A 9,767-nucleotide genomic window follows, 5' to 3' on the forward strand; every position below is an offset into this window, starting at 1 on the left:
TTTAGGGCTTTTAGGGTTTTGGAGTTTAATAAACTTTGAATATCAAAATAAATTGAATATTTGAGACTTTAAATTATCTTATGGTATTATAAATCTTTTATAGTTATAAATAATGTTTATAATTTATTTTTATCGGTTTATTGGCATTCTATGTAGTGATTCCGCGAATCAAGCGAAATTGAGGAATCAAGTATACTAGTCCTAGTCTTCAACTTTGACTTAAGTTCCTACGAGACTCGGACCTAATTTATACCACTAGGCCAAGTGCATGATGTGTGTATATGATTCATAAAAAGGTGTTCGATTCAAAGAGCGGCCTGAATATGGATAGTCACTACAATTAAGTAGTTGTAGAATTCACATATCAACGTGAAATCTAAGTACACCATCCATTGTTTCTATCTGTTTCCAAGTTTCTACTAAGTTATAACTTAGCTTCTAATTACTAAGTCTAATATGTGTTGTGCCCATATATGCAACTATGTCTAGTCAAATCTAGAACCGACTTGAATTTTGACGGTTGTCACAAATGTAAAGTAGTAAACAAGCAACAACATCATCCATTGCATTAAAAGTAAAGTTTTAATACATGTGTGTTGTTTGATAGTAATAAGACACCAAATAGTTTTAATCATAGAACACTCAAACTTATTCCAAATAGTCTGAAAATTAATAGTAATTGTTCTGACTTCTATTGACTTGGTATGTTGTATAGAAAGGAAATTTCAGGTTGTCACAACAACTGTAAAAGCTTGGCTTGGTATGGGAATTGCTTCACTATGATATAAATGAGAGATACAACACACATATATAATAAGGATCTACGAAGATAGATCTAAGTGATTCATTGGATTGAGCCAAAGTACATGATATGTTGACGAAAGTTGACATGCAGAACTTGGAAAGGTTCGTACTTAATACAACATGACATTGAGCGATGCTAATGTCCTAGTTCTACTAGAGGTTATGAGTCGTCTCCCACAAGCTTCTGCTATGGGATCGATCATATATGCCATGACATGTATCGGATGTGATGACTCGTATGCCTTGTGCATGGCAAGTTGGATTAGATTAATTTGGCGAGAATCAATGAATCAAGATCAAGAACATTCTTAAGTGTCCTTGGAGGGTAGAAGAGATGATCTTGATAGTATAGAATAGATCATTGTAAGAGTTACATTGATTCTAAGTTCTATACTGATAAAGGCAATTCTATTTGTAGCCAAAATTCGTGCTTTTACTGAATAGTGATATATTAGCTTGGAAGAGTACTAGATAATACACCATAGTGGATTTATCATACTTCGAGTATATTGTAGTTGGTTAAATTGCAAAGTGGACAATGTGACTGAAAGAGATTCATTAGTGGCATCTTTTTTGAAATTCAATCATTGATGTTCCTTATGAATTTATGGGTGAACTTACCTTGAGTATGTATCCCAAATTACACAAGCTCACAAGACACATACTCAGTAAGTACTAACACATTTGATAGTGGATCAAATGAAAAGACATCATAGTCAATGTCATATCGAAAGACGATCTTGTCGATCCATTCCATAAGCCAATGTCATTGACCAAGTCTGACAGTCAGACGAAGTCAAGAGGCATTAGATTTGCAAATAAATTGGCTTGAACACTTTTAGTTTGGTTTGTTTTAAACATGAGAACTTAAAGCAATATAAGTGTTAATTTGATTTGGCGATTATTATGTGTAGATCTTAATATATGATGGAAATCAGTCATTTCAATTAGCTTATTATTGTGTTCTTCTTTTGCATGTTTGGAACCCACTTCCTAAGTATTAATTTACTCAAATGTCCACAAAACAGTCATACTCTTGGAAGTAAGTAGTGATTCAAGACTGTGATGAGTATTAGTGGATTGTCCTTAATGATTGGACATAGCATAGAGATTGCGTTAACACTCATGAATGCTTAATAGATAATTAAGTATTGGACCAAACCGCGCTTAGAGATTACTTCATAGATCGAGTCACGAGTAATTCTAAGACGATAATTGTCACACCCCCAAACCAAGGATGGCGGAAACGTCCGGCGGTGGAGGACTTCATGTATAGTATCATACCACAATTACAATAGTAATTCAAGCAAATACAACCAACATACATACATATATATATATACATATACATATATATATATATATATATATATATATATATATATATATATATATATATATATATATATTGTAACAATGTAAAATTTCCAATTTAATTATTAATTTTTAAATCACAAAATGTATATCATGTCATAATCTCAAAACCATAACAACAGTGTTTCAAACAAATCCCAAGATCTCCCTAACATAAACTCCATCGGTGTGGGTGTGTACAAGTCAAGCCTTCGCCTTCCCACGGTCCTCGCTGGTACCTGAGACATCAAACACAACAACTGTAAGCATAAATGCTTAGTGAGTTCCCCAAAATACCACATATCACAAATACGCCACTCAAGGCAAAACCCGACCCTCCAGTCAAGATGTCTCAGCGGGACCCTCCAATCCCGCAGCTCATCAGACCCTCCAGTCCTGTCATAGCTCGTTGGACCCTCCGGCCAGGTCAGAATTGTTGGACCCTCTGGCCCGGTCTATATAACCATACAGCATACATATAACACATAACACGAAATCTCTAAGACAACACATAAACTCATACATAGCACATGAGACCCTCTAGTCAACTCGAAATACCTACTCAAGGTATGAATAGTGAGAAGACTCACCTCGCGTATCTCAGTAACTTGTAAATCTCGTAACTACTAGTGCTTGATCTCCCAAGCTATTGTCCTCCTACAACACAAGCATAACTCTACTTAATACCACCTTGACCCTAGCTGACTAACACTACAAAGTCAAACTAGGCAACCCTAGTCTACGGTTAACAGTCAACGGTTGACCCAACTCGCCGAGTCTGGCGTGGACTCGCCGAGTCCCTACGGGAACCCGATCCCTCTGAATCTCTTCCGACTCACCAAGTCACTCACCCGACTCGGTTACTCAGTCCCTGGTTCGTAATCACTGAACAACCCGCACCAACTCGCCGAGTCTGGGAGTGGACTCAGCGAGTGCATTCCATGCACAACCTCAAACGACCTTCTAAGGTCAGATCCATTCTAGTAACTCATAGATCCAGTCCCCTTAAGCTTATTGACCACGTAAAGTCCACGTCTTGGTGCTCATTAAGCATCAAATAGCTCATTAATGGTGTTTTAGCCTCAAATACATTGATCCCAAACCAAAACCTCCATGGATGCATATAAAGCTTGGGCAAAGAGAGCTCTGGACCTCTATGGGTCCAGATTCAGAGCCATAACTCGCCAAGGGACCATGAGGATACTAGATCTAGCCACAAATGGGTTCAAAAACCCTAAATCTATATGAACATCACAATAACAAAGAAGGATTCGAAATGGTACCTCAGTTGTGATGTCCTGGACCTTAGTTCTTCAAGAATCCACCCCTCTCTTGCTTCCTCTTGGCTAGATCTCATCTTACCTTGCTAGACAACAAGTACAAGATCAACAATGGCTCCTTCCCTGACTTGATTCACTCAAATGCTCTAGGGTTTCATTCTGGGGACTAATGAGTGCAAATGATGGCCATAAGGCCCTTTAAATAGGCCTCAAACCCAAGAAATTAGGGTTTCATTAAACAGCGCACACTGGCCGAGTCCACCAAGGTGACTCGCTGAGTCTAGGCATCAATCCGGGTGAAAAACCGCATCTCAACTCGGCGAGTCTACGCACCAACTCGCCGAGTCCTTCCACAAAACTCAAAATAAAAAGATTAATTAATATACCTGAAATCCCGGATGTTACACACACATATATATATATATATATATATATATATATATATATATATATATATATATATATATATATATATATAATTGAAAGAGTTACATCATTGTATGAATTACATGTTTCCAAATCAATTACAATATGTTGAAAAAATGTGAAATGTTTGACGCCTTAATGTCCCATCCTCAAAATGCACTTGGTTACCTATTTAGTGATTTCCTGAGAATACAAGTTGTTTGAAAAAGTGTCAACACAAAGATTGGTGAGTTCATAATCTTTTGTTTTAACTTGATAAAAGCCTTTCTCTTGTAAATGTAATGTTTGTTCCAGAAAAATCCGATATTTTCCTTAAAATGTGTAATGTAGTCTTATATCCAGAGACCAAAAATGTACAAGTAACCTTTCTTACATATAGTAAATACTGCAAGTTTAAATCGACATAAACTCTTTTAATTTTAATGAAATTCCCTTAAATTCCTATGTTTGTTAATACTTTCTGTGAGTTATTATAACCATGCTATCACGCTCTCCCTCCAGGAGACTATGGTTACAATACAAGACTTATTGGTAAATATGAAGCGAACGTCTCACAAAGTCATTAACGAATTTACGTGTAATGTAATGAAAATCCCTTTTCGTATAAATGTACCCTTTTTGTATGAGTGTGTTATGTAATGTATCATAAACTATACCTACTATAGTTTATCAAAAACAAAGGTATGAACTCACCTTGTGTGATTTCAGTGGATGAGTGTTGGAGAAGGCAAGTGTTCAACTCAAGAACACTTGAAGAAGCCTTGAAGATTTCGAGAATATAACACCAATGGGATGGAATTTGTGTGAGAAATCCATCATTTGAGTAGAATGAGGTGTAATAATCACAAGGAGGATAATTTATACTTACCAAGAGTGGAAGAAAACTTGATGATCAGCCTTGAAATCTAGAATTTTTAGAGAGACAAAGTGAGAAAAAAGTTGTGTTTGATCTTTAGTGAAATGAGAGAAAATGAGTGAAGTGAGGAGAGAGGAGGGATGCTCCAGCTCTAAAAACGTGGGAAATGGTTGGAAATGATGAAAAAAGTACATTGACATGACCTTGGCATGGTAGAAGGAGTAGGGATGGTCAAGGAGTGGGTGTGGGTGGTTGCTTGTGTCATAATCTAAAGGAAAGTCAAGACTCCACCTTAATTACTCCAACCACTAAATCTTGGACAAGAATTGCATTAAAAACATGATTAATTAAGACATATGGGTCTTAATATGTTAAAATAAAGTTTTGGGTGAAAATCCCGCTTTAAAATGATGAAAAACGGGCTTAAAACGAAGTTTGGGTCAAAAATCGGAAATCTGGACCGAACCTGCAAGGTTCGGCTCCAAGAGGTTGAGAACCGGGAGTAGAGAAAGAAAGAACCGAAAGTAGGAGGGAGCCGAAGAGAGGGCTCGGTTGGAGGAGGGGAACCGAGAAATAGGCTCGGCTGGGAGGTAAGAACCGAGAGTGAGGTTCGGCTTGGAGACTTTCGCAGGCGAGGAACTGAACTCGGAAGAAGGAAGCGAAAGTGAGGTTCGGCTCTGACATGTTTGCCTCTAACAGGTTCGGTTTGGCTCCCAGGGTTTCAACTGATGCGAGGTTCGGTTTCGGTGCTCTCTGTGAGGTTCGGTCTCGACTGATTAGGGAGGCTTGGCTTCGGCTGTTTCTTGGATCAGGAGGGTTCGACTCTTAAGGAGGTTCGACTCCTAAGAGGGTTTGGCTCCTTAAGGCTGTTTTTCGCGTAGACTTGTGTTGTCGAGCTGTTTTCGTCAAATTCGAGGGTCGGGATGCCCCGAGCGATTATAAAAAGTTGAGACAGAGATTTTAAGAAAGATTTGGGAGAGATTTGTCATACTTGGAGAGATTTTTAATAGAGAGAGATAAAGTGAAAACGATTGAGAGAGGTTTCATTTGTGTTATTTTCGAGTGTCCGGCTTCGCAATGCAAGGTTCATAAACCCCGTTAAGCCATGTTTTAATGTCCTACACACTCCCGATGAGTGTGCAATAGTGTTTTATCTCTTTGGTTCATTGATTAGCATTATCAAGGCTAAGGAAAATTAAACACGCGAATTTTCCAATTGATGTTTCCTCATTAAAATAGCAAGTTTTTTAGTAATTACATAACTTAAACCCTAATATACAAGGGTTAATTGAGTCGTCCAGTTTGACTCGTTGACTTTGTTTGACTTTGACTTGACCCGAAATTGACTATTGTCACATCATCCCCCCATTAAAGGGAATTTTGTCCTGAAATTTTACGTTTTGGTTGGGACTTCAAGAGTTTGGGAAGAGATGCGGGTATTTTTGTTTCATTTGATCTTCGTGTTCCCAGGTGAACTCGGGTCCTTGTTTCGCATTCCAACGAACTTTCACTATGGGAATACAACTTTGTTTTGTTCTTTTGACCTCTGGATCCATAATCTCAACTGGTTCTTCCACGAAATGGAGACTCTCATTTTCTTCAATGTTGTCGAGGGGTATCATGAGAGTCTCGTCGGATAGGAACTTTTTCAAGTTTGATACGTGGAAGGTAGGGTGTACGTTATTAAGTTCTTGTGGTAGTTGGAGTTTGTATGCTACTGGCCCAATCCTAGCAAGGATTTCGAATGAACCGATGTACCTTGGATTTAGTTTCCTGCATTTATTGAAACGTATCATTCCTTTCCAAGGGGAAACTTTTAGTAGCACACGATCGCCCACTTGGAATTCCAAGGGTTAGCGTCGTTTGTCTGCGTAACTCTTTTGTCGATCTCGAGACGCTTTTAGTCTTTCTCGGATTTGTACGATCTTTTCTGTGGTCTCCCTTATGATTTAGGACCAGTAAGGGTGCTATTAGGAACTTTTCCCCTAGCTAGCTGTGTGTCCCCCACTTCTGCCTAACACATGGGTCATCGGCATTTGCGACCATAAAGAGCTTCGAATGGGGCAACTTTGGTGGTAGTGTGATAGCTATTATTGTAGGAGAATTCGATAAGCGGTAAATGGGTATCCCATGCCTACCAAAGTATATCACACAAGCTCTCAACATGTCTTCTAATGTCTGTATGGTTTGCTCTTTCTGCTAGTGCGTTTGTGGATGGTAGGCCGTACTCATGTCTAGCCTAGTTCCCAGAGATTTTTGTAGGGACTGCCAAAATCGTGAGGCGAATCTACTATCTCGGTCGGAGATAATGGATATTGGTACACCATGCAGTCACACAATCTGCTTGATGTACGTCTTGGTTAACTTCTCCATCTTGTCGGTTTCCTTTATTGGCAGGAAGTGCGCAGACTTGGTCAATCTGTCTACGATTACCCATATGGTGTCAAGCCCACCCAATGTCTTAGGCATCTTGGTTATGAAGTCCATGGTTATCCGTTACCACTTCTACTCAGGTATATCCGGTTGTTGTAGTAGTCCTAATGGCTTCTGGTATTCTACCTTGACCATGGCGCAAGTCAAACACTTGGCACATAGGTAGCAATCTCAACATTCATTTTCAGCCACCAGTACAACTTCTTGAGATCTAGATACATCTTATCCGAACCTGTATGGATGGAATATCATGTCTTGTGTGCTTCGTTGGTGACAACTTCTTGGAACCCACCAAACTTCGGTGTCTAGATCCGGTTCATGAGGTAACGTTCCTTGACTTATAGGTTTTTATCCATCCCTCTAAATGCCTCACCTGTCACATTTTCTGTTTTCAAGGCTTCTAGTTGAGATTCCTTGATTTGTGTGAAAAAGTGTGAATGGATCGTCATTGTTAATGGCTTCACCTGACGACCTAAATATTCCTTTCTGCTTAGGGCATCGGCTACAACATTGGCCGTTCCCGGATGATAACGAATTTCGCACTCGTAGTCTTTCAGCAGCTCTACCCATCTTCTTTGTCGCATGTTGAGCTCTTTTTGATTGAGGGTATGCTGAATACTTTTGTGATCGGTGAAGATGTTGCACTTTGTTTCGTAGAGGTAGTGTCTCCAGATCTTTAAGGTGAACACTACTGCTCCTAATTCGAGGTCGTGGGTAATATAATTAACTTCATGGGTCTTATGTTGCCTTGACGCATAAGTGATAACCTTCCCTCTCTACATGAGTACGCATCCGAGACCTTGATTTGAAGCATCGCAATACACCACGAAGTCATCGGTTCTTTCTGGAAGAGACAAGATCGGCGCGCTGCAAAGGGCTTGTTTTATAGTTTGGAAGGCGGCTTCTTGTTTATCTTCCCACTTGAACACCACACCCTTCTGAGTCAAAGTGGTAAGGGGTTTAGCAATCTTGTGTAACAATGTAAAATTTCCAATTTAATTTTTCATTTTTAAATCACAAAATGTATATCATATCATAATCTCAAAACCATAACAACAGTGTTTTCAAACAAATCCCAAGATCTCTCTAACATAAACTCCATCGGTGTGGGTGTGTACAAGTCAAGCCTTCGCCTTCCCACGGTCCTCGCTGGTAGCTGAGACATCAAACACAACAACTGTAAGCATAAATGCTTAGTGAGTTCCCCAAAATACCACGTACCACAAATACACCACTCAAGGCTAAACCCAACCCTCCGGTCAAGATATCTCAGCAGGACCCTCCAGTCCCGCAGCTCGTCGGACCCTCCGGTCCAGTCAAAGCTCGTTGGTCCCTCCGGCCCGGTCTATATAACCATACAGCATGCAAATAATACATAACACGAAACATATAAACTCATACATAGCACCTGAGACCCTCTGGTCAACTCAAAATACCTACTCAAGGTAATGAATAGTGAGAAGACCCACCTTGCGTATCTCAGTAACTCGTAAATCTCGTAACTACTAGTGCTCGATCTCCCGAGCTATCGTCCTCCTACAACACAAGCATAACTCTACTTAATACCACCTTGACCCCGGGCCGACAAACACTACAAAGTCAAACTAGTCAACCCTGGTCAACGGTCAACTGTCAACGGTTGACCCGACTCGCCGAGTCTGGTGTGGACTCGCTGAGTCCCTACAGGAACCCGATCCCTCTGAATCTCTTCCGACTCACCGAGTCACTCACCTGACTCGGTTACTCAGTCCCTGGTTCGTAATCACTGAACAACCCGCACCAACTCGCCGAGTCTGGGAGTGGACTCGGTGAGTGCATTCCATGCATAACCTCAAACGACCTTCTAAGGTCAGATCCACTCTAGTAACTCATAGATCCAGTCCCCTGAAGCTTATTGACCAAGTAAAGTCCACGTATTGGTCCTCATTAAGCATCAAATAGCTCATTAATGGTGTTTTAGCCTCAAATACATTGATCCCAAACCAAAACCTCCATGGATGCATATAAAGCTTGGGCAAAGAGATGCTCTGGACCTTTATGGGTCCAGATTCAGAGCCATAACTCGCCAAGGGACCATGAGGATACTAGATCTAGCCACAAATGGGTTCAAAAACCCTAAATCTATATAAACATCACGATAACAAAGAAGGATTCAAAATGGTACCTCAGTTGTGATGTCCTGGACCTTAGTTCTTCAAGAATCCACCCCTCTCTTGCTTCCTCTTGGCTAGATCTCATCTTCCCTTGCTAGACAACAAGTACAAGATCAACAATGGCTCCTTCCCTGACTTGATTCACTCAAATGCTCTAGGGTTTCATTCTGGGGACTAATGAGTGCAAATGATGTCCATAAGGCCCTTTAAATAGGCCTCAAACCCAAGAAATTAGGGTTTCATTAAACAGCGCACACTCGCCGAGTCCACCAAGGCGACTCGCCAAGTCCGGGCATCAATCCGGGTGAAAAACCGCGTCTTAACTCGGCGAGTCTACGTACCAACTCGCCGAGTCCTTCCACAAAACTTAAAATAAAAAGAATAATTAATATACCTGAAATCCCGGATGTTACAATTCTCCCCCACTAGAATCCGACTTCGCCCTCGAAGTCTCATTCCTGA

This window comes from Lactuca saligna, chromosome 6 (assembly GCF_052625555.1).
Source record: "Lactuca saligna cultivar CGN05327 chromosome 6, ASM5262555v1, whole genome shotgun sequence".
Classification (NCBI taxonomy): domain Eukaryota; kingdom Viridiplantae; phylum Streptophyta; class Magnoliopsida; order Asterales; family Asteraceae; genus Lactuca; species Lactuca saligna.